The 27,258-nt window shown below is 47.3% G+C and overlaps 1 protein-coding gene and 1 pseudogene across 2 annotated transcripts in view; both read right to left on the bottom strand.

Moving 5' to 3' along the window:
* Positions 1-27,258, bottom strand: part of ABTB3 (ankyrin repeat and BTB domain containing 3) — a 279,483-nt gene that overhangs the window by 188,867 nt on the left and 63,358 nt on the right. The window lies entirely within an intron of this gene.
* LOC126022877 (60S acidic ribosomal protein P0-like) overlaps positions 1-27,258 on the bottom strand; it is a 37,434-nt pseudogene that overhangs the window by 554 nt on the left and 9,622 nt on the right.

The following is a 27,258-nucleotide window of genomic DNA, read 5'->3' on the forward strand; positions in this document are numbered from 1 at the left end:
CTCTTCCCTGGAGTTTCCAGAAGGAACCAGAGAGGAGGACATTTGGCTTCATTTCAACTTTGGACCGCCTTAACCCCAGGAAAGGTGATTGCTCTGCTTTACCAGGCAGTTGGTGGCACCAATACTCTGTGGGCTATGGAAAAAATGGACTCAAGAATGGAGAATCCGGCCAGGTCTCAGGGAACAGTGGCTGAGAGGTAAAGCCACAGCAGTGGACTTGTGGGGCTGGCAACAAGGACTCAACCCTTTGGAAATTGAGCAGAGGAGGGAGAGGAAGGGGAGGGGATGCAGGCAAGGAACTGAGCAGGTTGTGAGTGGAAAGAAGCCAGGCTGAGTGTGGCTTGTGTGTGTGAGAGAGGGAGGGGGAGAGAGAGAAATGGAGACAGAGGGGGGGAGAGAGAGAGAGAGAGAGAGAGAGAGAGAGAGAGAGAGAGAGAGAGAGAGAGAGAGAGAGAGAAGGAAAGGCTTATAGGACTCCTTGCTTCAAGGTCAAGGACAAGGACAGCCAATGTTCCTATTGACACAGGCTGCCTTTCTTCTCAATCATAACCCTCGATAAGGCCAATGCATGCATAAAACTTAGGATGTGCTAGAGACCTAAGTGGGGGCTGCTAGGAATAAAGGGAGGGATCCCCCACAGAGAGGAGACAGCATGAGTACAGGAAGAGAAACCAGCAGTGCCTCTAGGTGAGAGCTTTGGGGTCGACCCTGCCACTGTGGGTACAGTTCCTACTTCAGGCATACAATTGGAAGCAGTCCAGGCAGTGATTCCCAGAACAGGGCACTAGAGGAAAGGTTGGGGTGTCCCCATCCCTGTTCCCTGTCAGCTTGCCCAGGCACAATGGGGTCAGTTGGCTGTTCCCAGATCCCATTCTGTCCTGAATCCATCTAAAATGCTCCAAAAAAAAAAAAAAAAAGGCACATGGCCAAGCTGTGAAGTGCTGACAGTGCAAGACAGGAAAGAATAGTAAATAAAGGAAAACGCCCAGGAGAGGCGCTGAAAGGAGGTGCCATCATTTATGTAACTAGGACAGAGCTCCCAGAGTCCCCTCACTGGGGGACAGAAGAGGGTTTAGAAAGTCAAAACTGGAAATGCAGATGCTTTCTGCAGCCACAGGGGTACACACTGTGTTGTTGGGGATGCAGGAAGCATGGTCAGAGCCTAGGATGAGGGCCTGGAGTTGGCCATGGCCCACGAAGCCATGGGCAGTGTGTCATGCCATCTGAGCACCATGGTGCTTGTCTTGTGCTGGTGGCAGGGATTGCATCTCTTGTGCAACAAATGCACCACTGGATCCAAGCACTGAATTGTCCCATCCAGTGGGTAAAGTACCACCACAAGTAGCCTTAGGGATTCTTTGGGAGGTCTCTCAAACCTCTGCCTCCCACAGAAAGACAGTTGGAGACCCAGCTAGCCCTACTCTTTGCTTCCTCCTGCAACATCCTGGCCTGAGGTGGCCAACAACCCCCTCTCTGAGAGTTTGTCTCCTGGGTCTCTCCCAGGGAACCAAACACTCCCCACTTAGTATTTAGTGGTTGATGGTGGAGGACATTATGTTGCTGCTGGTATTTCCCTTTATTTTTTGTTTTTATTTGGGGGCCATACTTGGCAATGCTCAGGTGTTACTCCTGGCTCTGCATTCAGAAATTACTTCTGCTGATGCCCATGGGAGCAGATAGGATGCTGGGGATTCAAACCCAGGTTAGCTCAAGTACAAGGCAAATGCCCTACCTCCTCGTGTGCTATCTCTCCAGGTTGCATTTCATTTCTCTGTATGTCAGGATCCGAGAGGTGACTCTTGAACTGATCCTGAAAAGTGAGTATTGTGTGTGCAAGCCAGGGAGTTGCCAGAGAGGAGGGAGACAGGACCAAGGCAGGCTTGCATGAAGTGGGACATCAGGGGAAGTACTGAGGGCCACAGAAGGCAAATGAAAGCATTTGTAACCAAATCTGCATTATGAAACCAGTTAGGGAAACCAGTTAGGTGGCTCCTAGCCAGTGAATGGGGTGGGAGAAGAGGCTCCACTGGGACAGGAGGTACCAGGATGGGACACAGCAAAAAAGAACAGGCAAACTTGGCCAGCCTGGCCCACCCAATAGTGTTGGGGAGCAGGATGGTGGAGAGTAGCACCTTAGTTCCGTAGAAGCTGCCTGTGGGGCAGGAATGAGGAAAAGGAGGTATTGTGCTGGGGGCAAGCTCACTTTGGGGGTTCTGTAAGTCATCCAGGCAGTCCACTACAGCCCCCACTTAGGTGGGGGTTCTGGTAAGAGAAAGAAGGTTCCCATATCCTATTTCATGCACTCCCGAGGGAAGCCTGAATCTCAGCAGGGTTGTGCAGATGAGGAAACGGAGGCCACAGACAGACTCAGTGATCACATAGGACAGGCTGCTCCTAAGTGGCAGACCTGGATGGAGCCTGTACCTCTATTCTATTGTGCTTTCTGTGAAGCCAAGGGGCCTCTTTCATCCCTCCTCTGCAGCCCCACCACCACCATCAACGAACCCCTCCTCCAACTCCAAACCCATTCAGAGCTTCCATAAGAGAAGGAAGATGGGTGTAACCAGAACACAGAGCAGCAATTCTGCCATTTGATGTTCAACTGCAGTAGGGGTGAGGGATGGATAAAGGAGAGGCAGCAGGAGAGAAGGGGCATATCATTTTCCAAGTAAACACTTAAAGCTCCCCAGGATGGAGTGAAATGGCCACTGAACCTGAATGAGACCCCAGGCAGTGCAGCAGGAGGAGAAAACAGCCTCAGATAAGGTAACCAGGGAGATGTCCCAGTGGCAGGTTGGAACCAAATCTTTTCTACACTTACTTAAGTGCTGGCTTGGGCCTCTCTATGCAATGGCAGGAGCTGAGCCCTCCCCTGTCATGTCACGTGGCCCAGGCACTATGCCTGGCTGTGGTGGGGAGGGACAAGTTAAGGATTTCTTGGGGAAAATTGGGGACTGGAGAGTAGAGATGCTTAAAAGGCAAGAATAAATCAGCCTGGGGCAAGTAAAATACAGGCAAGAGCTCAACCACCCAAGGAAAACAACTGCAGGACGTGATCAGGTGTCTTTGAAAGGGAGAAAGGGGAGTGGGAGGAAGGGGTGCTGGAAGGAAGCAGAAACTGTGTCTTCTGGGAATGCCTCTATAAATGAGTCCAGCTGGCCATCAAGGCCCAATAGAACAGGCCACTCTACTCTGCTCTGGCTGTGCTGGGCAGGAGCCTTCTCAAGTGTCCCTGAACTTGCATCTGAATAATTCAATATGACAAAACACTTTTGGGGGGGTCTTAAATAAACACAGCCCCCTCATGTTCTTTGGTCATTGGTTGTCCCTGGCTCGGCATCTGAACTTGAGATTGTGGTGCGGGGAGCACTAGCCCATGCCTTCCCCCATTATCTCCTGTTCTACACCCTACCAGCTGCTTTAGGATTTTCTTGTCTCCTGCACAATGGCCAGCTAGTGTCAGTCCCTCCCTTGAATGTAAGAAATATAGTGTGACTGTTCTGCTCCTGCCCATTCATTAGGTGACCAGAGAATGTGGCTTTTTAGCATTTCGGGTTCCAGTTCCTTTGCTTGGCATGGACCCAGGCTCTGCAGTGGAATCATGGGTGGGGTGGCACTTTGAAAACCGTGGCTCTCGTTGCTGCAATTACTTTTGTGTCTCCAGGAAAGCTTAGTTTGTGACACAAGAAAAATGAGATAGCAGAATTCTCATTTATTTAAAAATAAATTTTTCTTATTATCCCTAGGTAGTGTAAATCACTTTGCCCCCTACACAGCATCTATTTCATGCACAATTATTTGAGGTGGGGGGCATGTTTCTTCTCTGCCACCATTCCTAGGCTGAGCACATGACAAGGGTCACTAATCAGTGTGTTTTATGTCCCCACACCTGGAGATTTGGGGGCAGTGATGTACAGATGACTTAAGGTAGGTGAATCACCAATTTTTATTGAAACTATTAAGAATGAAATACCGTTTCCTGTGCCATTAGGCATCTATAAGGTTTGTACAGGCCTGCAGCTGCTGGGAGACAGCACAAGAAATAAAATGATGTCAGCTATTAAGATATGAATCGAGAAAGTAACTAAATCCTGAGGAACTACACACTTGCACCTGAAATCAGCTGTGCCTGAAGCCCATGCATGGCTAGACTGTTCAGTTACTTATGGGAGCCTACTTGAGTTAGATTTTAGTTCTTCTGAGTTCCTGACATAAAACCTATTGCAGTGCTTTAAACAAAGGTGTTAAAGAAGCTATGTCTTCATTTGATGCATTAGCAAATCACACTTAAACATCTTCAAAGCAGGTCCCAAATCTTACCACTTCTTATCACCTACACTGCTAACAAGATCCAAGTCACTGACACCTACCTAGGAAATCTCAAGGAGTCTCCCTGCTTCCCCTATTATGCATTAAATAGGCAGGTAACTTGACCCAGGCTCTCTCCTAGAGATCCCTCTTGGCCAGTCTCCATTATGCTCCATTAATTTACTCAAATCCTAAATTCCCTCTTGGGGTTATACCACCAACTCTGCCCTCTCATCCTCATACTCCCACCCCACCCAGCCTCCTTTTATTCAGTACCTTCTTTGTAATTCTAGGCAGCTGTGTTACCCCCTGTTGTGTGGGGGTAGAACCAGAAGAACCAGGGTTTCCTCTTTCACGCACTGCCATTGCCCAGAGCCCAGAACTTGTAATGTTGGTAGAAGGGGCCTGGTTGAAGATTATGTTTGAACAGAATTGGCATCCATTGTATCTATGAAGTCCTACCTTAAGAAGCAGAAGAGGGTATGGGAGGGCAGAAAATGGGTGACCTCTGTCCCCAACTCAAATCCCCAGACAGGTCTTCTAGTCCTGAGAGGACCAGTTCCTTTGCAGGGAATTATGTGGGTGCACACCTGGAATGACAGCTAGATGTATACCTGGAATGACACTTAGGATGCACACCTAGAATGCACGCCTGGAAGGAACACCTGGACAGAAATGGTGATGAGTCAGGTTCTATATAAGGACCAAGGCCAAACACTGTACTGACCCTCCAGAAGACTACAACTCACCAAGAAAACTTAGGGGTGATGGTCAACCCTCAGATCAAAGGGTGTGGCCAAGATGCCCCTCCCTAGGACAACAGGAGAGTCCCAGAGAGCAGTTTCAGCAGTGTGGGGTCTTCTCATATAGGGGTTGAGCCTTATGTGGAGGACAGAGTGCAGAATGATCTTAGAGTAATGGCCACCAGAACTGCCTCTGAAAACCTTCACTGATTGCCCAGTGCCACCCCCAAGCTCATCCCCCATGTCCCCACCTTATCCCTGTCCTGACTCATCTAACAATGCCACTTAGTTCCCCTCATTGGGCTGGTTCACTTCAAGGCAGAATCTGTGACCTTGCTCGAGGGTCCCCCTCAAGGGGCTCCTCTCAAGTCTAATCTTGCAATGCACCTGGACCAAGTGTTGGTGAAAGCCATGAGTGGGACCAGGAGAACTATAGGGTAGCAGAACCTCTGGGGCAAGACCAGTGGAACCTCACTCAACCTGTACCTGCCCTCCAGGGAGAAGCAAGGCCAGGTTTCCAGAGTTGACAGGCCATGACTCAGACAGGACAGACAGTGGCAAGGGGAGAATGATGGACTGAACATGTGTATCCTCCAAAAATCACATGATGAAGCCCAATAGATTCAAAGCTCCGACTATAAAAAGGTGATTAAGTTCAGAGAAGTAGTGAAATCCTAAGGGAGAAAGGGGTTGATCTTTCTTTCTCTACCTTCATCTCCCTCTGTCTCTACTTATCTCTCTTTATCTCTCCCTCTCTCCCCAACCCCAAGTACATAACAGAGCAAGAACCCATGATTCTGCAGGCCAGGAAGAGAACTATCACCAGAAGCCCAGTCAAATCAATCAAAATCTTAATCTTGGAATTGCAGCTCGCATAAAAATGAGGGAATCAATGTTTAAGCCCCCAAGACTATGTATTGGATTGTGGTAGTCACCAGACAGATAAGAAAGGGAGCAAGGAAAATAGGGGTGTATTGATTTCTTCCAGAGGAGCTAACACTTATGGAGAGCAAACCCAGAAGAACTGAGGAAAAGTCATAGACTATGTGGGGGAAGAACAACGCAAGTGGGGGCAGAGCACATTCAAAGGTCCTGTGGCTGGAATCAGTCATACCAGGGCAAGACACAGAAATATAGAGAGCAAAGGGAGAATGGGGAGAATAGGGTTTGGAGAGACAGGCAAGAGGGGGACCATAAAGAGGCACAGATGTGAGAAATGATGGGGATTCTCTTCTGCTTCTGGCTTCTAAGGATATCATGCAGGTGAGGGTACAGAAGCACAGAACAAACTGCTCACTCCTTGGGGGAAGAGACTGTTCACCTGGGCTCTACAATTACGTGAGTATATGAGCCTATTCCCCTCACTCACCCGACCCTCACTTTGTCTCTGAGAGTAAGCTTTCTCAAAGTAGTTCTGTTTTTTTAATTAAATTTCAGAGACCTGCTCCTTTTAACTGCATTAAATTATCAGGCCATCTGCTACCTGGGAACAGAGGAGCAAGGAAGCAGCCTGTGTTGGGAAAAGTGGTGACTCCAGAGAGCAGCCTGGCTTTTCTCCTGCAGCAGATCATAGGGGCAAAACCCAGCCTCTCTCCTCAGAGGGCAGGAGAGAAAAAGCTCTGCAGAATCACAGGGAGCTCAGCCCTGGCCAGTGCCCAGAGGAAGCGGGTAATAGAGGAACCCAAGGCTCAGAAGCAGAACAGCACAAGCTCTGATTCTGTGTCAATGTCAGTGTCAATGTCAAGGATGAGTCTGACCAGGAAACTGCATCTGAAAGTTAAGTCCAGGAGAGAAACACATCAGAGGCTAGAGAAAGCTGTCAGCTCTACATAGAGACTGAGCCTTGTCTGCCCTAGGACAGACCTAGTGTGGGCATATCCAAGAGACGGAATTCCTTTGAAAGGAAAGGAGAGAGGGGGCTGGGGGAGAGAATGCCAAGGGGTAGAGTGTATGGTTTGCATCCAGGAGTGTGCCCAGGTCTGATTCCTGAGCAGCTCCTCACCTGCATCCCTGTAGCATCACACCAGGAACAACTCTCTAACTCCAGCATATCCAGGTGTGACACCCTTCTCTCCTTCTCTCTCTCTCTCTCTCTCTCTCTCTCTCTCTCTCTCTCTCTCTCTCTCTCTCTCTCACACACACACACACACACACACACACACACACACACACACACACACACACACACACTAGAATTGTACGACCCTCAAGCTGGCACTTGGAATATGCCTCTTGAAGAAAGACACGTGTACAAATTCCTCAAAGCTCTGCCTCTGGAAGATGGTGATAAAGCCACAGCCTTCTGCCTTCCAGAGCTAGTGGCTTAGATTTGTCCAGGGAGCAGGAACACATAGAAAGGACACAAGAGGCAGTAGGACAAGGCCAAACTAAATGAGGCCCAGATGCTAGGGAGGGGAGAAACACAGCACACAGGCGCTAGAGAGGGTGGAAAGGCACCCAAAGGACTTGCTCTACTGCTCAGACAGGCTCCTGGGGGCCCTATCCTAAGGCCTTGCACTCGAGACTGACAGCTTACAGGGCCAAGGTGACTGTGAGGCTGTGATTCAACTGAGGATCCTGAGAGAGGGAGACTATCCTGTATGAGCTGGGAGGGTTTCATGTCATCCTAAGGTTCTCAGAAGAGAACCATCTTGAAGATGGTTAAAGGAGTGACACCAGGCAAGTAGAGAAATCATCTGCAGGAGAAAATGAGGCTGAAAAGGAGGTGACATCTTTCTCAGAGTGTCCAAAACCACAGCTGGGCCACCTGTAACTGCCTACATAAAACCCACCTCAGATGTCTGGCTCCTGAGCTATCAGATAATAAACTTGCATGATCGTAAGCCACTGAGTTCTGCAGTGATTTGTGATAGCAGCAATGTGGGGTGAAGGAAGGACAAGGAGATTGGGAAAGGGCATTTCAGGCAGCAGACCAGCACACAAGGAGGCAGTGGGGTCAGAACAATTTCTAAACATTCACAGGAAAATAGGTACGGCCAGATATAGACAGGCTTGGGTTACTGGGCACTTGTCAGGGTGGATTTGATGCCAGAGGGGTACGAGCTTAGGTGGCAGACCAGTGACTGAGTGGGAAAGAGAGGGACAGTCATCCATGTAGCCTGAGCTATGTTTGGGCACTGGAGTCCTTTCCCATGTGTCCCCTGGGATGTGTATTGGGATCCCCTTCATGTCACAGCCACTAGTACGCAGGGACCTCATCTAAGGTTGTCCTGCAGGTGAACAAGTTGGTGTTTCTCAGTTATGTGGCCCTGTGTGGGTTCCCAGACTAATCCAAAGGGTCCACAGGTGAAGATTTCATAAATGGGGGACCCAACCTCAAGAATAGAAGACCCAAGTAGAAAGACAAGAGGCCACAGAAAGGAAAGAGGAACTATGTGTGGAGAGAAGTGGAGAGACACTGGACAAGTGTAGCCACAAAGGCATCCTTCTCTGAGTGGAATATTTGCTGATAAAGGTATGTCTCCAGAGGGGGCTGGAGAAGTCTGGAGCCAGAAGGTGACCTTGTGGAGCTTCTCAAAGCTGAAAGAGGCCAAACAAGCATCTCTAGAGTGGGGAATCCTTGCCCATGACACCCAGGTTTGGGTTATCCAGCCTCCAGCCCTAAGAGAAAATATCCCAGTGGTTTAGAGTCCATGTCAGTTTGGGGGGTCTCTTTCTTACCCCAAAATCTGAGTTCTGATCCACAGACAAATGGAGACAGGCTAGGAGGGGCAAATGAATGAGGACCCACCTACTACTATGGCAGAGTGGCATGGAGAGGGCTTTGGTGACAAGAACCCACATACCCATTGTTCATTCCTTGCCTTTAGGAGTCAAACTGGAGCACTTCATTCTGTGAGACTCATCTTAGAGTCATGACTTTTTATTTATTTTGGAGGGGCATGCCCTGTGGCTCTGGGGGCTACTCTTGGCTCTGTGATCAGGAGTGACCCCTGGTGGAGCTCAGGGGACCCTATATAATGGTGGTTGTTCTTAGCTCCTGATCCTTGGCTTCCAGGCCCTGTGGCTGCCCTCAGTGTCAGCTTCTAATCTGCTCACTTCCTCTTTGCAGAGTATTACCTCAACTATTTCATAGTTGGGAACGTGTCCCAGCTCCCTGGCCCAGCTGGCTGTGAAACAGAGCGTGACATGCCACTCATTCTGTTTTCCTTTCACATCCCATCGTTCTCTGACATCAAAACAAATATGAGACTCTGACTGTCAGAATCTGGACCTCTCAGGAGCCTTCTGGGAGACAAGAACCATTCCATGGCTGGTGTTCAAATTCTGGCTCTGCTGATTACCAAAGGCCTGGCCCTGACAGGAGTCTTACCTCTGCATTCAGTGTGGGAGATTTCTCCAACTCTTCCTCTCTGCTTAGACAACAGAGACCAGACAGAAACAAGAAGAGCATCAGATGCTAAGTGTGGCTCTCAGAGAATAAAAATGGGCAATCAGTGTCAGAGATTATTATCTGGAGGGTAGCTTCAGATACAACCATCATGGAAAACTTCTTGAAAGAGGTCACACTTAAGCAGTCACAGAAAGCTTCTGAGAAGACGTGATATTAAAAATAAGACCCAAGTTTGGGCTGGAGTGATAATACAATGAGTAGGGAGTTTGCTTTGCACATAGCCCACATGGGCTTGATAGTTGGCATCCCATGTGGTTCTCTCAGCATCACCAAGAGTAATTCCTGAATGCAGGGCCAGGAGTAAGGCCCCAAAACAAAATTAAGACCCAAATGACAGAAAGCCAGCCACATTTAAGAAAGAAACAAGGAAAAAATGAAGGAAGGAAAGAAAGAAAAACAACAACAGAAGAAAAAAAAAAGAAAGGGAAATGTTACAGGAAGAGGAAATTACCACCAAGGGAAGAGACACTGAAATTCAAAGAAAAAACACATGGTCGCAGTGCAGGTTTCAGACCAAGCCAGGGACTGGAACCCACTGAGGCTACAAACCAGGATTCAGACCACCAACCAGAGTGTAGAATAAACATCAGGATATTTACCTGTCTTTACTTTTGAGCCTAAAAGCATAAGAAAGAAATTAAACTCAATTATACTCTCACTATATTATTGCTAGTAGTCAGGCTTTTAATTTTAATTTCCCTTCCTTACTCCCTCCTCTTCCTTTCCCTCACTCACCAGAGATGCTCAGGGCTTACTCCTGGCTCTGCATTCAGGAATTACTCCTGATGGGGACAGACAGAAGAAAGGGAAGGAGGAGAAGAAGTAAGCAGTGGCCTTCTACTCTTTCAGGTGGGCAAAGACAGCAAAGATGGGGGTGGGGTGATATGACAGAGATTCAAAGGGTAATCAGAAACTACTTTGAAAAACTCTACGCCACTAAAAATGAGAACCTGGAAGAAATGGATAAATTCTTGGACTCTTATAATCTTCCACGGTTGAAGGAAGAGGATGTAGCATATCTAAACACCCCCATCACCATTGATGAAATTAAAACAGTAATCAAATGTCTGCCGAAAAACAAAAGCCCAGGTCCAGATGGATTCACTAATGAATTCTATCAAACTTTCCAAGAGGAACTACTGCCAATCTTGGCAAGACTCTTTCATGAAATTGAACAAACAGAAACACTTCCAAATAGCTTTTATGAAGCCAACATCACCTTGATACCTAAACCAGACAGAGACGCTACCAAAAAAGAAAATTACAGACCAATATCACTGATGAATGCAGATGCAAAGATCCTCAACAAAATCCTGGCAAATAGGATTCAATGCCTCGTTAAGAAGATCATCCACTACGATCAAGTAGGTTTCATCCCAGGAATGCAAGGCTGGTTTAACATCCGTAAATCTATCAACATAATACACAACATCAATAACAAGAAAAATAAAAACCACATGATCATATCAATAGATGCAGAGAAAGCATTTGATAAGGTCCAACACCCATTCTTGATCAAAACTCTCAGCAAGATGGGAATGGAGGGAACCTTTCTCAATATAGTGAAGGCCATCTACCACAAGCCAGTGGCAAATATTATCCTCAATGGAGAAAAACTGAAAGCCTTCCCTCTAAATTCTGGCACAAGACAAGGCTGTCCTCTCTCACCACTCCTATTCAACATAGCACTGGAAGTACTTGCTATAGCGATTAGGCAAGAAAAGGATATCAAGGGAATCCAGATAGGAAAGGAAGAAGTCAAGCTCTCACTGTTTGCAGATGACATGATACTCTACTTAGAAAACCCTAAAGACTCTATCAAAAAGCTTCTAGAAACAATAGACTCATATAGCAAGGTGGCAGGCTACAAAATTAACACACAAAAATCAATGGCCTTTCTATATACCAATAGTAATAAGGATGAAATGGACATTAAGAAAACAACCCCGTTCACAATAGTGCCACACAAACTCAAATATCTTGGAATCAACTTGACTAAAAATGTGAAGGACCTATACAAAGAAAACTATAAAACTCTGCTCCAAGAAATAAGAGAGGACACACGGAAATGGAAACGCATACCCTGCTCATGGATTGGCAGGATTAACATCATCAAAATGTCAATACTCCCCAAGGCATTATACAGATTTAATGCCATCCCTCTAAAGATACCCATGACATTCTTCAAAGAAGTGGATCAGACACTTTTGAAATTCATTTGGAACAATAAACACCCTCGAATAGCTAAAGCAATCATTGGGAAAAAGAATATGGGAGGAATTACTTTTCCCAACTTTAAACTGTACTACAAAGCAACAGTTATCAAAACAGCATGGTATTGGAATAAGGATAGGTCCTCAGATCAGTGGAATAGGCTTGAATACTCAGAAAATGTTCCCCAGAGATACAACCATCTAATTTTTGATAAAGGAGCAGGAAATCCTAAATGGAGCAGGGAAAGCCTCTTCAACAAGTGGTGTTGGCACAATTGGATAGCCACTTGCAAAAAATTAAACTTAGACCCCCAGCTAACATCATGTACAAAGGTAAAATCCAAATGGATTAAAGACCTCGATATCAGCCCCAAAACCATAAGATATATAGAACAGCACATAGGCAAAACACTCCAGGACATTACAGGCATCTTCAAGGAGGAAACTGCACTCTCCAAGCAAGTGAAAGCAGAGATTAACAGATGGGAATATATTAAGCTGAAAAGCTTCTGCACCTCAAAGGAAATAGTGCCCAGGATACAAGAGCCACCCACTGAGTGGGAGAAACTATTCACCCAATACCCATCAGATAAGGGGCTAATCTCCAAAATATACAAGGCACTGACAGAACTTTACAAGAAAAAAACATCTAACCCCATCAAAAAATGGGGAGAAGAAATACTTTGACAAAGAAGAAATACACATGGCCAAAAGACACATGAAAAAATGTTCCACATCACTAATCATCAGGGAGATGCAAATCAAAACAACAATGAGATACCACCTCACACCCCAGAGAATGGCACACATCACAAAGAATGAGAATAAACAGTGTTGGCGGGGATGTGGAGAGAAAGGAACTCTTATCCACTGCTGGTGGGAATGCTGTCTAGTTCAACCTTTATGGAAAGCGATATGGAGATTCCTCCAAAAACTGGAAATCGAGCTCCCATACGATCCAGCTATACCACTCCTAGGAATATACCCTAGGAACACAAAAATACAATACAAAAACCCCTTCCTTACACCTATATTCATTGCAGCTCTATTTACCATAGCAAGACTCTGGAAACAACCAAGATGCCCTTCAACAGACGAATGGCTAAAGAAACTGTGGTACATATACACAATGGAATATTATGCAGCTGTCAGGAGAGAGGAAGTCATGAAATTTTCCTATACATGGATGTACATGGAATCTACTATGCTGAGTGAAATAAGTCAGAGAGAGAGAGAAAAACGCAGAATGGTCTCACTCATCTATGGGTTTTAAGAAAAATGAAAGACACCCTGGTAATAATAATTTTCAGACACAAAAGAGAAAAGAGCTGGAAGTTACAGCTCACCTCAGGAAACTCACCACAAAGAGTGATGAGTTTAGTTAGAGAAATAACTACATTTTGAACTGTCCTAATATTGAGAATGTATGAGGGAAATGTAGAGCCTGTTTAGGGTACAGGCGGGGGTTGGGTGGGGAGGAGGGAGATTTGGGACTTGGGTGATGGGAATGTTGCACTGGTGATGGGTGGTGTTCCTTTTATGACTGAAACCCAAACACAATCATGTATGTAATCAAGGTGTTTAAATAAAAAAAAAAAAAAAAGCAGATTCAATTTTGGACACATAAAGCTTGAGTGCCTAGCCACACAAGGAGCTAACTAAGGGGGATCATCAAAATACTTGTTACTTGAAATTGTCAAATTTCAAATAAGGCGCTTAAGAAATACATGATGAGGCTGGTCCGATGGCAGTGGTTTATCAGAACTTATTAACGTTAGTATCACAAAAGTTGGTATATAACCCCCCACTACTCAATTTGACTGGCTTAAAAAAAAAAAAGAAATACATGATGAGGGGCCCTAATGATGGCTCAAGGCGTCTGCCTTGTACACACTAGCCTAGGATGGACCACAGTTTGATTCCACTGCATCCCATATGGTCCCTCAAGCCAGGGGCGATTTCTGAGTGCATAGCCAGGAGTAACCCCTGAGTGTCACTGGGTCTGTCCCCCCCCAAAAAAAATAAACCAAACCAAACCAAAACAAAACAAAACAAAAAATATATATACATGAAGGAGGAAATAAAAAAAAAAGATGGGGGTGGGGTGGCAAAGACTGGGGAAGCATGGAGGCTCATGGTGGAAGAGAGCCTCTGGCTTCACGAAGCAGCCTACACACTCAGGATCCCCAACTAAGACAATGCACATAACATTTGTATTGTTCACGGACCTGCTGTCTGGCCAGCTGAAAAACATTAGAAACTATGACCTGCTACCAAATTATCCTCATGAGTCAAGTCATCTAAATAAGCACAATCATGCTCCTCCTGGAAACTGCCCTGGAGCTCCGGGTCGAATGGGAAGATGAGGGCAGCTCGGGTCTAATCCATGGTGGGAAGATGGAGCAGAGGAGGAAGATAAAGCCTGGCTCTGCGCAACAATGTGGATGGACCTAGAAGGGTCTTGAGTCTGGTTCAGTGAAATTTGTCAGAGAAAGAAACTAGACCATCTACTTCACAGGAGTAAGGAGTCAAAGCAAGGAGGAGCAGATAAGTTTGACTCCTGACCAACTGCTCAACTCAGACCACAGGATGGATGTGTCCCCAGGAAAAGGGGAACCAAGAGATGGTGGTTGAGGGTTATGGACACTTTAGGGACAGGTGAACAGACTTTTTGTTTTGTTTGGGGACCACATGGTGGTACTCAGGGATAACTCCTGGTTTTGCACTTGGGGTTCACATCTGGCAAGTTTGGGGGACCATATGAAGTGCTGGGGGTCAAACTCAGGTCAGCTGTATGCAAGGCAAACATCCTACCTGTTGACTATTGCTCTAAGCATTACAGCTGAACATACTTTTGAAGAGATGTGAAAAAGCACTCCTAAAGCATACAAAAAACTGGAATCCCTGTTCCCTCCCATGGAAAAACTGAACCTGTTTCTACTGGCCTCAAAATTACATGTGTCCCCCAGCGTGGCCTCTGGTCTATGCACACAGTCTTGTCAGGGTCACCCAGCCCTGCCTGGCCATGGGGCCCTGTTCTCTCCCCTGACCCTCTTTTCCAGACTAAAAACCATCAGTTTCTTCTCCATCTTTGAAGCTTCAATGTCCACAGTGTGTGAAAGGCCCAGAGAAGGTCTGTAGTTAAAAAAGAAAGATCAGTGGCAGAGAGATAGTTAAGTGTGTAAGGCACATGGCCAATCAGAGTTTGATCTCTGGCATCCCATATAGTCCCCTGAGAACTGCCATGAGAGATTCCTGAGTGTGAGGTCTTCCTCCACTTTCCCCAGAGGCACCTTGGAACCTTGACTCAGAATGCCTGGGGAGGATGCTTAGCTTCTATGAGACCTCCAAGGCACCCCATGTCTGATTATAAGAGATAAAAGGGGTTCCCCTGGAAAATGGTCTTTGTCAGTTTCACAGGGGACAAACAAGCAGCAGTGCTGGGAACCCCAAGCTCACTAGCCTGGAAGGATGTGTTTGGATGGTTTGTTTTGCACAGCACCTATCCTCATCTCCACATCACTGAGCCCATGTTTTAGGTGAATACTAGATCAAGATGGCAGTTTCTGAGTCTGTGCATTAGCATCAGGTGGGGACTTTGTATTTTTGTTTACTTTAGTTTTCTTTTGAGGTCACTTCTGCTGGTGTTTGGGCACTAGTCCTGATCTGTGTTCAGACTAACACCCAATGGTGCTCAGGGGATTGGGCAGTGCTGGGATTGAAACTGGGTCTCCTGCATGAAAAGTTTGTGTTCAGTCCGCTGAGTTCTTTCCTGGGCCTCTTATCCAGAGAATTTAAAAGACATTCCATGTCCCAACTGTCAGGGCTCAGGACCTAAAACTTCAGAGCTTTATGGCATGGGAGTGTGAGGTGCTCATGGGTTCTCCAGAAGACCATCTGGTGAGTTTGGGAACCAGTGAGTAAGTAACTGATGGGAAGAGTGGAGGGTTGGGACAAGCAACAGCAGATGAAGTCCTTCAATCTAGCTTCCTGAATGTGGGGTTTTTGACCTTTGGTCACCTAATTCCATGCAAGAGCACCCCAGTGTATGGGAGATATGAGGCAGAAGGCTGCAGTGTGGGAAGTTAGAGAAGGGATATCTTCAATCACCCCTGTTCCCTGCCAGGCACAGCCTTAGGCTCTCTGAAAGGGCTTCTGAAGCCCAGCTCCTACAGCCTCCACTGAGGGCTCCTCCATGGCGTGAACCCCTGGACATCCTGGAAGCCATGGAGCACAAACAGTCACACTAACTGCCTCTTACTCAGATGCCATTGGGCAGTTGGGGGCCAGTGTCACCTCCAAAGCTACCTCAGTTACATCTAGGTAACTGTAGCCAGGACTCCCTTGGCCGGGCCAGCTTTTAGAGCCTTCAAAAGGCCTATGCTTGGCTTGACACATCAGCTACAGAGTCTGGGGCATTTAAATTTTTGTTTATCTGTTTTCTGGCCATACCCAGCAGTACTTAGAGCTTAAATCCAGGCTTTGTGCTCAAGTATCACTCCTAGTTGTGCTTGAAGTGCCATAAATTGAACTGGGGCTAGCCACATAAAAGGCAAGCACCCTATGGGGATGTGCTACGGCTCTGGCCCTTTTCGGTCATTTTTCAAGATCAGGCTCTTTATCTTGCCTTTGCACTAGACCCCTTTGCCTGAGGGCTGTCAGCTGTCAGCATCTACTTTGGCCTTTCACATGAGGCTCTGGGCCGAATTACAGCAGGACAGTGTGGCTGTCAAAGGGAAAGTGAGGAAGTGATACAGACCCCTCACCTGACACTGTGACTCCTCTGGAGAGCCACATTGAAGCCCTTGCTGAAAAATCTCCCAGACAATAACAATCTTTCTGGCCAGAAGGAAGACAATTCTGCACCAGCCTTTGGGAGTCCACAAAGCCCAGGAGACAAGAATTTGGGTTTTAAGCCTTTTTGTGCTCTTGGTGTCCAGAATGGAACTTGGCACTTAGTAAACACCTCATTATCACGCAAGAACAAGAGGAATGAACGAAAAGTCATTGAGCCCAGCTGAACTCTATTCGAGCTTCCAAACCATCTGAGAATAAGGCACATGCTCTTTCCCCGAAGCAGAAAAGCTGATTCTCTCCCCCCACCCTAGGTCCCCAACTCCCACTGCCATCTTTGTCTCAGAGGAACTGGGTGCCCTTGGGAAGTTATTTCATCTTCAGGTGCTTCTTTTTTATTTTTATTTTTTTTGGTTTTTTTGGGCCACACTGTTCGATGCTCAGGGGTGACTCCTGGCTAAGGGCTCAGAAATTGCCCCTGGCTTGGGGGGGACCATATGGGACGCCGGGGCCATGGTCCTTCCTTGGCTAGCGCTTGCAAGGCAGACACCTTACCTCTAGTGCCACCTCTCCAGCCCCTACGTGCTTCTTTTACCCTCAATTGCAGGAAAGAAAAGCCTGGTTTTCACAAACGATACAAAGAATGTGTGGATAAGACTCTGACACTAAGTGCTCAGCAAATTCTATTTCCTAGTCCCCCAAAATCCAGCCCCGCTCGCTGCCCCCACCTCTGTCATCTTCCCAGAGAGATGAGGCCCATCTCCAGCCGTCAGAGCGCTCCCAACCATGCTGAGGTTTAAACCGTTTTCTGACAATCTTCAAATTAGCAAATTAGAAATGTCAACACTAGCCTTGAATGAGCGAGAGAAGGCTGGAACAGCAGCATCCACGGAGCCCTGGGTCGAAAGCAAAGAAAATAAGCAACAAGATGTATTTTTTGCAGAAGCACCTGATGTACCATTTCCAGAGGAGGTGGTGCTCTGCCCGTCCCACCTTTGTGTGTGCTGCAGCTCAATTACCTTTCCTGGAGCAACCCGGCTGCACGGGCTGCCATGTCCCCACCGAAGCTGCCCACATTCTCCGTGTCCATGCAGGGTTTCATTGTGGAGAGGACAATGCACAGTAAGAAATGGTTTATCATATCGGTTTGGCTTGTGCTCCTCCCTGTCCCCCACCATTTCCAGCTGACACTTTTATTCATTTCTTTGTGTGGATGGTTTTAAGGCAAGGGAGGAAAGAGGGGAGAAGAAACACAAGGTATTTTAAGGCAAGGGAGGAAGAGGGGAGAAGAAAGACAAGGTATTTTCATCCATCTGTGGACAATACAGCAGGGAGACAAACACCCATCATGCCCTGAGGAATCAACCACTTGTAGCAACCACTGCTGTTGGCACTTGGAGCCTCCAGGACCCCCGACTGTAGCTCCCTGGCACAGAGAAGGAAACTGAGGCTGCAGAGCTATTTAGCTTGCCTAGGTGGTACAGAGTCAAGGGAAGCCCCTAACTTGGAGGAAGCAGATTCATAGTTCCTGGGCTGCCTCAGGACCATCAGCAAGTGCCCATGAAGGAGCACAGGATAAGTGAGTAGAAATCTCAGTGCACCTGGCCGTGGCCCTGGGTTCAATCTAACTGCCTAGGACCATAGGGGTTGCTTGGGCAACTTCTCCTGGGCAATCTGAAACCTGGTCAGTTCCAGCCCAGTCAAGGATGGCCTTTTTGGGGACTCTTCACCCCAACACTCAGAGCAGGACTGCCCCGAGCAGAAAGGCCATCTCTCCCCAAATCTGCTGGTGGGAGTTCTGGGCTATGCTGTCAGTTGTCAGGAACCAAAGCCAGGGGAAGCTTTAGTATCTAGTTGAGATGTTTCCTGGATTCCTCATTTATTTATAATTACCAGTCTTCATTTATTCAGTCTCCCCAAAGTTCTCCAAATAGAAACTCTGGTGGGGAGTTTATGGAACCTACTGAGTTTGCAGAGAATAACAAAGGCTCAGGGCCCAGAGAGATAAACAGTGGGGAGGGCGTTCACCTTGCATGTGATCAACGCTGGTTCATTCCTCAGATCCCCATATGTTCCCTGAGCTCATCAGGAGTGATACCTGAGCACAGAGCCAAGAGTAATCTCTAAGTACTGCCAGTGATTACTGGCAAAAAAAAAAAAAAAAAAAATCCCCACCCCACCCCCCCAAAAAAAAAAAAAAAAAAAAAGCAATGAATGCTCAGTGAGATGAATTGACTGACCCGAAGTTACCCAGCAAAGGCTGACCATGCTGATATTCAACTGAGCAGCCCCTTATTCCAGGACAGAAGCAAGATCAGGCCAAGTGGACACCTGGGTGGAGGTGGAATGGTAATAAGAGGCTGGTACATATGGCAGTACCCCTGCTTCCAGTGCTGTGGCTTTCAAAGAGCCACTCCCAGGGTGTCAGTGTTTGAAACTAACATGAGTGTTTATGTCCCAGAGAGCTGGTAGAGAGAGAGAGAGAGAGAGAGAGAGAGAGAGAGAGAGAGAGAGAGAGAGAGAGAGAGAGAGAGAGAGAGAGACTCAGTGTTTCTACACTAGGGCAACCACTAACTGCATGTGGACAAGTGTCACTGAGTGTCTGTCTGTCTGTATCGCACACACATCCTTCTCATTACATTCTCACTTAGCCCATTTGGGATCTGGGAGCCCACCCTTTCCCAGGCATCCCTGCCCACCTGCTGGAAGAGTGGGCAGTTGAATCCTCAGCTCCAGCTCTGGGTAGCCCAGACACAACTGTGGACAGGCCACATGATACCTGTTTTCCTCCAGGCCCTCAAGCCCTTCTAGTCATAAGTACCATCACTCAGTCTCTGGTCCTGTGTTCCCTCCCTTGCAAAGAGTAAAAAGTGAATCCTTTTAGCTGCTCAATTGATGTCCCTCCTCACCAGGAAAGAGACGACAGCTACTGGCTAGCACTGAGCAGAAGTGTCCACTGTGCTGGCAACTCCAGAAGCCTCTTGGGGCTCCAGGAGGTAGATCCTGGCACCTTCACTGCTTTCTGGGCATCCCTGTCCCACCCTGGACAGACACCCAAGTTTCCTCCATCCCATCAAATCTATGGCTATGTACCTGCAGACACTTCCTTAAATGGAGGGGGGGGTGTAATCTCTTGGTAGTCCAGAAAGATGGGTGCTGGTGGAGTCAGCTGAGACATAGGTGGGCTAGAGAGCTTTGTGGTTATAGCCATGCCTGCAAGGCCTACATAAATTTAAGGGGAGCAAGAAAGTGGCACCTCCTATCCATGGATTCACTTGCTCTCAAAGGCAGTAACAACGGGCAGGGAAGAGCCAGACACTCAAAGGGGAAACGTTGCAGACACCATTCTCCAGTGCTGCATTTGAGTCAGTGCACCTCTGGAGGCCCCCATCAGATCTGTGGGGATGAAGGGAGTGAGATGATAATAGCAGGATGCCTGCCTAAGCCTGCATTGAGTGGGGTGTCTCCATCATCAGCCTCTGCCACATACCCTTCCCATGTGTTTCCTTCTCCACAATGGAGGTACCTGGAGCTTGGAGGGACCAGCAGTATGAGAGATGAAGGGCACAGGTGAGGGCAACGGGCAGCTAGCAAGTGCCATGGACTGCAGCTGAGCCAAGAACAACCCAGAATGCCCATCAATGAATGGACAGACACCCCCATATGGGGCTGTGTAGGAAGTCCCCTGGGCAAAGGGCATCAACTGAAAGAAGTCAAGTCAAGGCATGGGTAATCCCAGTTAAAACATGACCCAATGAGGACCTCCCAAGACAGAAGGGAAATGGGGGTGGGGTGGGGTTGCTAGAGGTTGGGGAAGCAAGATACTAAGTGACCAACCATTCACAGGGGCAGGATTTCCTAACAGAGTCTATAAATGTTCCAGAACTAGAATGTGAAGTAACTTAACTTCATTAAGGAATGAAAAAGGGTTGGGGATAGGGATGAGGCTCACCCTTTGGAGATGTGAGAGTCTGAGCATATAGCGGAGGAGACTGAGGCATAAATGGGCTAAGGAACCTCAAGGCCAGTGGGAAGTAGCAGAGTCAATCTCTCACCCAGAACTGATGGGTCACTGAGAGAGCAGTTGCAGCTGCAGGGTTGCTGTGCCAGTGTTCAGCCCGTAACGATACAAGTCAAGAAGGTGCCACAAACAAGAGTCAAAAGCTCTACATGTGATCAGGCCCCTCCAGAATTGTGCACAGACTAGCCAACTGTGCTCCAGACAGGGATGGCCCAGACAGAGATGATTTACAGCTTAGGAAACTCAAACCAAAGCTTTGTCTACATCCCTCCTCAGATGGGCTCAGACAGAATATACAGCAACCCCACAGCAGGGACCTGGGTTCCCAGCAACCAGGGTCTGCATTCTGGACCTGTCCTCTTTTTCTGATATGAGACATGGGGTAGTTTTTGCAGCTCCCAGACCTTCATGTCCTTAACTAAAAAGCAGACAATGATCACAGAGCCTTCTCCATGGGCGGCTGCCCACAAACTCTGACACAACTACATGCTTCCAGCACAGCGCATCAGGAATTCTGCATCTCCTCTGCTGAACAAGGCCTAGAGCTGCACAGTTCCAGAGAGTAGGAGGCCTGGCGACAGCAGCCCCAGCCAGGGAAGAGGCCACTTCATCCATCAGGGCATGGGTGGCAGTGAAAAAGTGCCTGCCTTGCCCCAGTGTCAGGACGCCATTAATCAGTGCTCCCCAAAGCGGCAGGAAATACTGGGTATACATTATTCCTAGAAGCCAGCGGAAGTCCCAGGAGAGCCCAACCCAGCAAGTTGTTCATGAAATACTCCATCTTTCGGGGTGCTCCAGGAAGGCACTCAAGTGGCTTTCTAGGGTAGTCTTGAGCAAACGAATCTCTTTTGTGCAATTTTTATTTTAAAAGCCAGCCTGCTGTGACAAGGATGAGCAGGGGAGATGGCATGGCTATGACAGTCGGCTACTGGCAGAGACAATCTTCAAAGGGATCCCTCCTCAGAACTGTAATGTCATTGGTCCCTCTCCCCTGCTCTGTGGGACTATTTCACAGCAGAAACAAGTTCTTCCTGGTCGATGGGACAAGTGTTCTTGGAGTAGAATATTTTTGCTTGCTGCTCTTTCTTCCACAAATTCCTAAAATAACAACCCTGATGGATTTGTGCCTTTGGACTTGGGGGTGCTGAAAAAGGAGGGTGTTTGGCAGCACCCCTCAAGGTCCTAGCAAAAGGAAGCTCATAAAGAACTGCCTTTCTGGCCTCTAGGCTGACAAAAGACTCCCTGGCCAGACAGCCTGTGTCCCCAGGGGACTGAGCTAAGGCTGTGACACTGATGAAAGATTTTGTCAAGGATCTGGAGCGACAGTTATTAAGTTTCTACTGTGGGTACACATTTGGCAGACACGATCTCATCTAATTCTCTTAGGAGGGCTTAGTAGGTCCCTGAATGTCCACTGTGGGGATGAGAACAGCCAGGCTCGTTGGCATGGTAAAGGCACACGTGGGCAGAGGGAGGCACTACTGATGGAACCCCTACCTTCCAGTGTGGCTGCCAAGATTCAAGTGATTAGCATTTAGGCTGAAGCTAACTGTTTGGATGATAAGCACCCTTTGTTCCCAGCCTCATATTCATGGACTTTAAAATAAGCTGGGCCAATAGGCAGGAAGGCTTTCCAGATCAGTTCAGGGTCGGCAAGGCAGGAGGAGCAGGAGGGACTCCACAGCAGTTCTCAAGATGGGCTGATGAGGGGAAGGCTCAAAATGAGATGCATAAGAAATTTACAAAGCAGTTTCTGGGGACAGAGAGATAGTACAGAGGGTAGGTGCTTGCCTTGCATACAGCTGATCCCAGTTTGATTCATGGCACTACACGGTAGCCTGAACACACTGCCACAAGTGACCTTAAGCAGAGACCAAGAATAAGCCTTGAAGACCACTAGGAGTGTCCCTCCGCATCCCAAATATTGGCTCCTGGGTTAGGAATGTAGCTTAGCAGTAGAGCACTTGCCTTGCATGTGTGAGGCCTGGGATTTGATTCCCCTAAAAGTTAATTAAAAAGCAATTCCTTATCATTACAAGTTGTTCATTATACAGACAGAGCAATGTTTCTCACTGTCATTGGACAGGAATCCCCCAAAGCAAAAACCAATAGTAGGAACCAGAGCTATTGTCACCATCATTTGGAGGTTTTATTTTGTTGATGTCATTTTTACCTCTAAGAGGGGCTCAAAGGACCCTAAGTCACTCAGGACCATTCTCAGCTAAGCAGGCTACATGGTTGAAAGCAACTTCCTGACACTTTCCAGACCACACAGTGCTAGGGGCTGTGATGGGCACCTCATCCATGCTCAGGATCCTTCAGAGCTATGCCGAGAAATGCTTGAGGGCCATACGGTACAAGCAGTTGAACTTGGGGCCTTGCCTATGTAAAGTCCATGTCCCTGGCCCCTACATTACCTTCCCCTCCCCCAGGTCCACATTTGGGTTTCTCTGAACTGACATTTGAATACCAGCCCAAAGTCAAATGCCAGCTTTTGAACCTCTGGTTGGGTGGGCAAGTCCCTGACTGTGCATTTATCTCATTTTCCTGCTAACTGTAGAGAGTCAGGGCCAGCTCTCAGGAGTCTGATAAGATGGACTATGGCTGATATTGAGCATCCCCTATCCTACCACTTGGGAATGCTAGGGGCTGAGTGGTGTGGGTCTCCTATCATTATCCAGTGTCACTGTAATTACTGAAGTGGGGATCCAGCTGGGAGGAATGAGTCTGCCATCCCCAAAAGACAGACAGCCAAATAAGTCAGACAGTTGCAGATAGTCTGGCTGCTAGGGTTATGTAATTGCCTCCCTGGCTCCCTCTCCCTCGTTCCAGTTCTCTGTCTGGCCTCTCTGTGCTTTTCCTTTGGCTGCTCTGAAGCCCAGACTCCACAATAGGCAGAAAAAATACTGGACATGAAAGAGAACCCATTTGGAAACTGGATACAGACAAGCCACCTCGTTTGTCTCTGGGCTCATAACCAAACCGCAGGTTTCCATGGCAACCAGGATGCGGTCACAGATCTGTGGGGTCCCAGGTGTGACTGGGGCATGGCTGGAGGTCTGGCACATGTGGGCAGGGGCAGGGCTGACCCCAGATGGCTAGTGGCTCCTGGACAAATGCAGCGACTGGGTTTTAATCTGAATAGGGCCTTTTGGAACAGGGATGTGCTGGGAGGCAGGAAGTCATCAATTCTCTTGCTAAGCCATTTCCCTCAAGGCTCTGGATCAACATGTATGAACTAGCAAAGGATTAACTTCAGTGGATCCCAGTAGTAAAAAGGGGAAAGGTACAGGGGCTGTGACTTTGCTAATCTCTGTGGCCTCCAAATAAAAGGAGTCATAATAACAGCCCTAAGGGACCAGACAAGAAGCTTCTCTGCAAATTTTTACCCACAACAAATTAGACCCCACAACCAACCATTCTGATTTCACTTAGAGATTAGGATTTTAGAGTGATGGGAGTGTAACCATCACTTGGAAAGTGGGGCTTGGAAAGTGACATGGGCTGCTCCATCAGCTCAGCATGCAAACGCAGATGAGAAAAGCAGTATCTCCATTCCCGAAACTTTTCTCCATCAAACTAAAAGGTTATCTGGAGAAACTTCTAAAAACCCAGCTTCTTGGGCACTGACCTGGATCCACCCAACTAGACACTCAATCAGATGAGCCTGTGAGCCTGTGTGGTTAATGAGGCGATGCCCTTAGGATTAAGCTGGCCACAGAATAATAGCTGCTATAGTCCCAGTGGTAAGATCATCTGGGGGATGACCATACTAGCAGCTCTCCCAGTCAATGAGATCCTGCCCTCAGTTCTGCTGCCTCTTCAGAGCTTCCCAGACATGGGCTTTCCTCCTTGTCCTGAGCCTGAGTTTAGCCTGAGCATGGGCTTTCCTCCTTGTCCTGAGCCTGAGGTTAGCCTGAGCATGGGCTTTCCTCCTTGTCCTGAGCCTGAGGTTAGCCTGAGCATGGGCTTTCCTCCTTGTCCTGAGCCTGAGGTTAGCCTGAGCATGGGCTTTCCTCCTTGTCCTGAGCCTGAGGTTAGCCTGAGCATGGGCTTTCCTCCTTGTCCTGAGCCTGAGTTTAGTGGTCAGTGCAGAGGCAGGTTCTGACTGTAGAGGAAAGCAGGTTGAATGAAGAAGCTTTGGAGGGTCTTATTTCCATGTTGTCTTTATCTTCATGGTCTTGAAAAATCTTTATGCCTCCCTATGACTTAAAGGCATCTCAGAGGCAGCCTTAAGAAGCTATCTTTGTACAACCTATCCACCACTTTGCATCTATCAGCAATGTTTCCTGTTTCCAAATGCATCACCGAAACACACAATCACCTCCTTGTCTGGCACCCTGCCAAAGAAACAGCAATTCTGTGTGAAAGGGGAAACCCAATGAGGCAGGACTGTCTGGGATTTCGGTCTATACTTTACACTTTATAGACAAGGTGGTGGTGGTGTTTCAGAGTCACAGTGGCCTTAGGCTTCATCCCCCTGCCCATAGCTGGCAAAGGGGGACGTCGAATTTTTGTTACCCAGGATCACACAGACCTCACCCCAGGGCTTACTCCAGAGTCCAGCCTCTTAAGGACTGATTGCTTTGCCAAATGCACATTGCTCCCTGGAACACCTTTTTATTTATTTTGTCTTTTGGAGAAAACAATATTGGATGCTTTGGGTCCCATTTCCTTTTTGGGGAGGACCATGCAGTGAGAGGGGAGAGAATCAAACCCAGAACTCCTTTTAACTGTCTCCTATTCTTAGAATTCCTTTCAAAATGAGCTAAGTTTCGACCCTCTGTGTAGATGGCATTTAAAAAAAATCATATGACCCGTCTCTTCAACCCATTCCTTGCCCTGAATGGATGTCTCCAGAGTTACCAACACTGGCATCTAAAGTGTGACTGAACGGGAGCTGGGCAGGCAGCGATTCTAACCCAAGAATCAAAAGGGCAGATGCAAAGGCATGTCTCATGCCCTTGGGTGCAAGCCATGAGGCCCTGGAAAGCACAACATTCTGAGCAGCTTCTAGCTGCACTATGGATACATGTGTACATTTATGTACACATATGTACATGTGTATACATGCACCTTTTGACCATCCGACTCTCTTCCTGGTACCTGGAGAGCCATCTGGGGATCTACCTCTGACATTCTCTTTTAGACAGAAGATGCTCTGTCCTGCCATGGAGTCTGGAAGCCCAAATGCACAGCTGTGTCTCTGTGTTATCTAATCCCAGCAGGACAAGCCTGCAGCTATGGTCAAATTGTTCTGAAAAATGTGAACGCAGCATGGAGAACAGTGGGCAGAGTCTCCACACTGTGCAAACCCACCTGGGCCCTGCCCAGTCACAACCACCTAGTTAGCAGGGCTTGCTTACAAAACACACACACACACACACACACACACACACGCATGCACACATGCACGCACGCACACACATTGATGCCAGGGCAGAGAGACAGTTCCCACAAGTGGCCAGGATAGGTCATGGTCCAGAATTCCTCAGCATTAAGAAAGCAGAACTGGCTCCAGTGTGGCGGCTCACCAACCCTGTGTTCTCTCTTCTTATGGCTTTCAATGATGATTAAGTCCAGATGGAGCCATGGTTTTCCATGGCAGGGCTCGGGCTTGTATCACCCCACAGGTGCAAAAAGGTTGGAAAGCGTTAATCAAGAGCGAGTGAACAAAAAACCTAAAGCCCACAGAGAGAGGTTAAATAAATGCACAACAGAGGTGGTCCAAAAACAATGGGAAAAGGATGGTTGCTGGGAACAAATGGCTCTCTTCAGGACAAAAAATTTTAATGAGATCCACCTCATCTATTATACAAAAAAAAAAAAAAAAAAAAAAACAACCTAAAAAATCAACCATACAATCAAAAGCATTCCAAAAGGGTGAACAAGTCCAGGGAACTAGAGATTCAAACATTCATAATTATATCAGGGGTATCATAAAGATAAGGCATGTCTTCACAAACTCCTGGACCTAATTTAATTCTAATTCAAGGCAGGAAAACTAGCATCATTAAAGAAAACAGCAAAACTTTTGCATGATAAAAAGTCTCATATGAGAAAATTTCACTGATGACCAATAAGTTGAAATTGGGTATTTGCATTGTTCACTGCGGATAAAAGTTTGTCCTTAAGAGATATTGAAAATGCACCAAAAGTGGGTGCTGAGCAGAAAGGACAGGAATTTTGGTGTGGTTTGTCTTACATTCAGTTGGCTTCAACCGAATTCCAAGAATCAAGTAGTCTTCTAAGCACCACAGGCATGATCCAATTCTCCCAACCCCCATTCAAGAAGAAAGGTGGAGGTGGGGACATAGCTCAAGTGTAAAGTTCTAGACTTCCCTGTGTGAGCCTGGGATTCAATCCCAACCATCATCATCATCATAATAATAAATAATAACAATAATGATAATAACCACATAAAAGAAAATAACAAGCAGCCTAAGAGAAAACAAAACAAACAGGAAAAGAATTTAACAAGCATTTCATTGAAGAAAACCTCAATACTCAGAAAACTAGAAAATCTCAATACTCAGAAAACTAGAATAATATTCGACTCACTGAAGATTAGTGAGGCAAATAAAGGAAATGAGAGCTATCCTTCCATACTGTGTCAGGTTGGCAAATACAAGGAAGGTAACTAATGGGGGCCTGAGATATAGATAGTGTATCAGGTAGGGCACTTGCCTTGCATGCTACAGACATGGGTTTGATCCCCAGTTTTCCAGATGGTCATGGGTGTGCTGCCAGGAGTGATCCCTGAGT

Source organism: Suncus etruscus, chromosome 11, assembly GCF_024139225.1.
Source record: "Suncus etruscus isolate mSunEtr1 chromosome 11, mSunEtr1.pri.cur, whole genome shotgun sequence".
NCBI classification, from domain to species: domain Eukaryota; kingdom Metazoa; phylum Chordata; class Mammalia; order Eulipotyphla; family Soricidae; genus Suncus; species Suncus etruscus.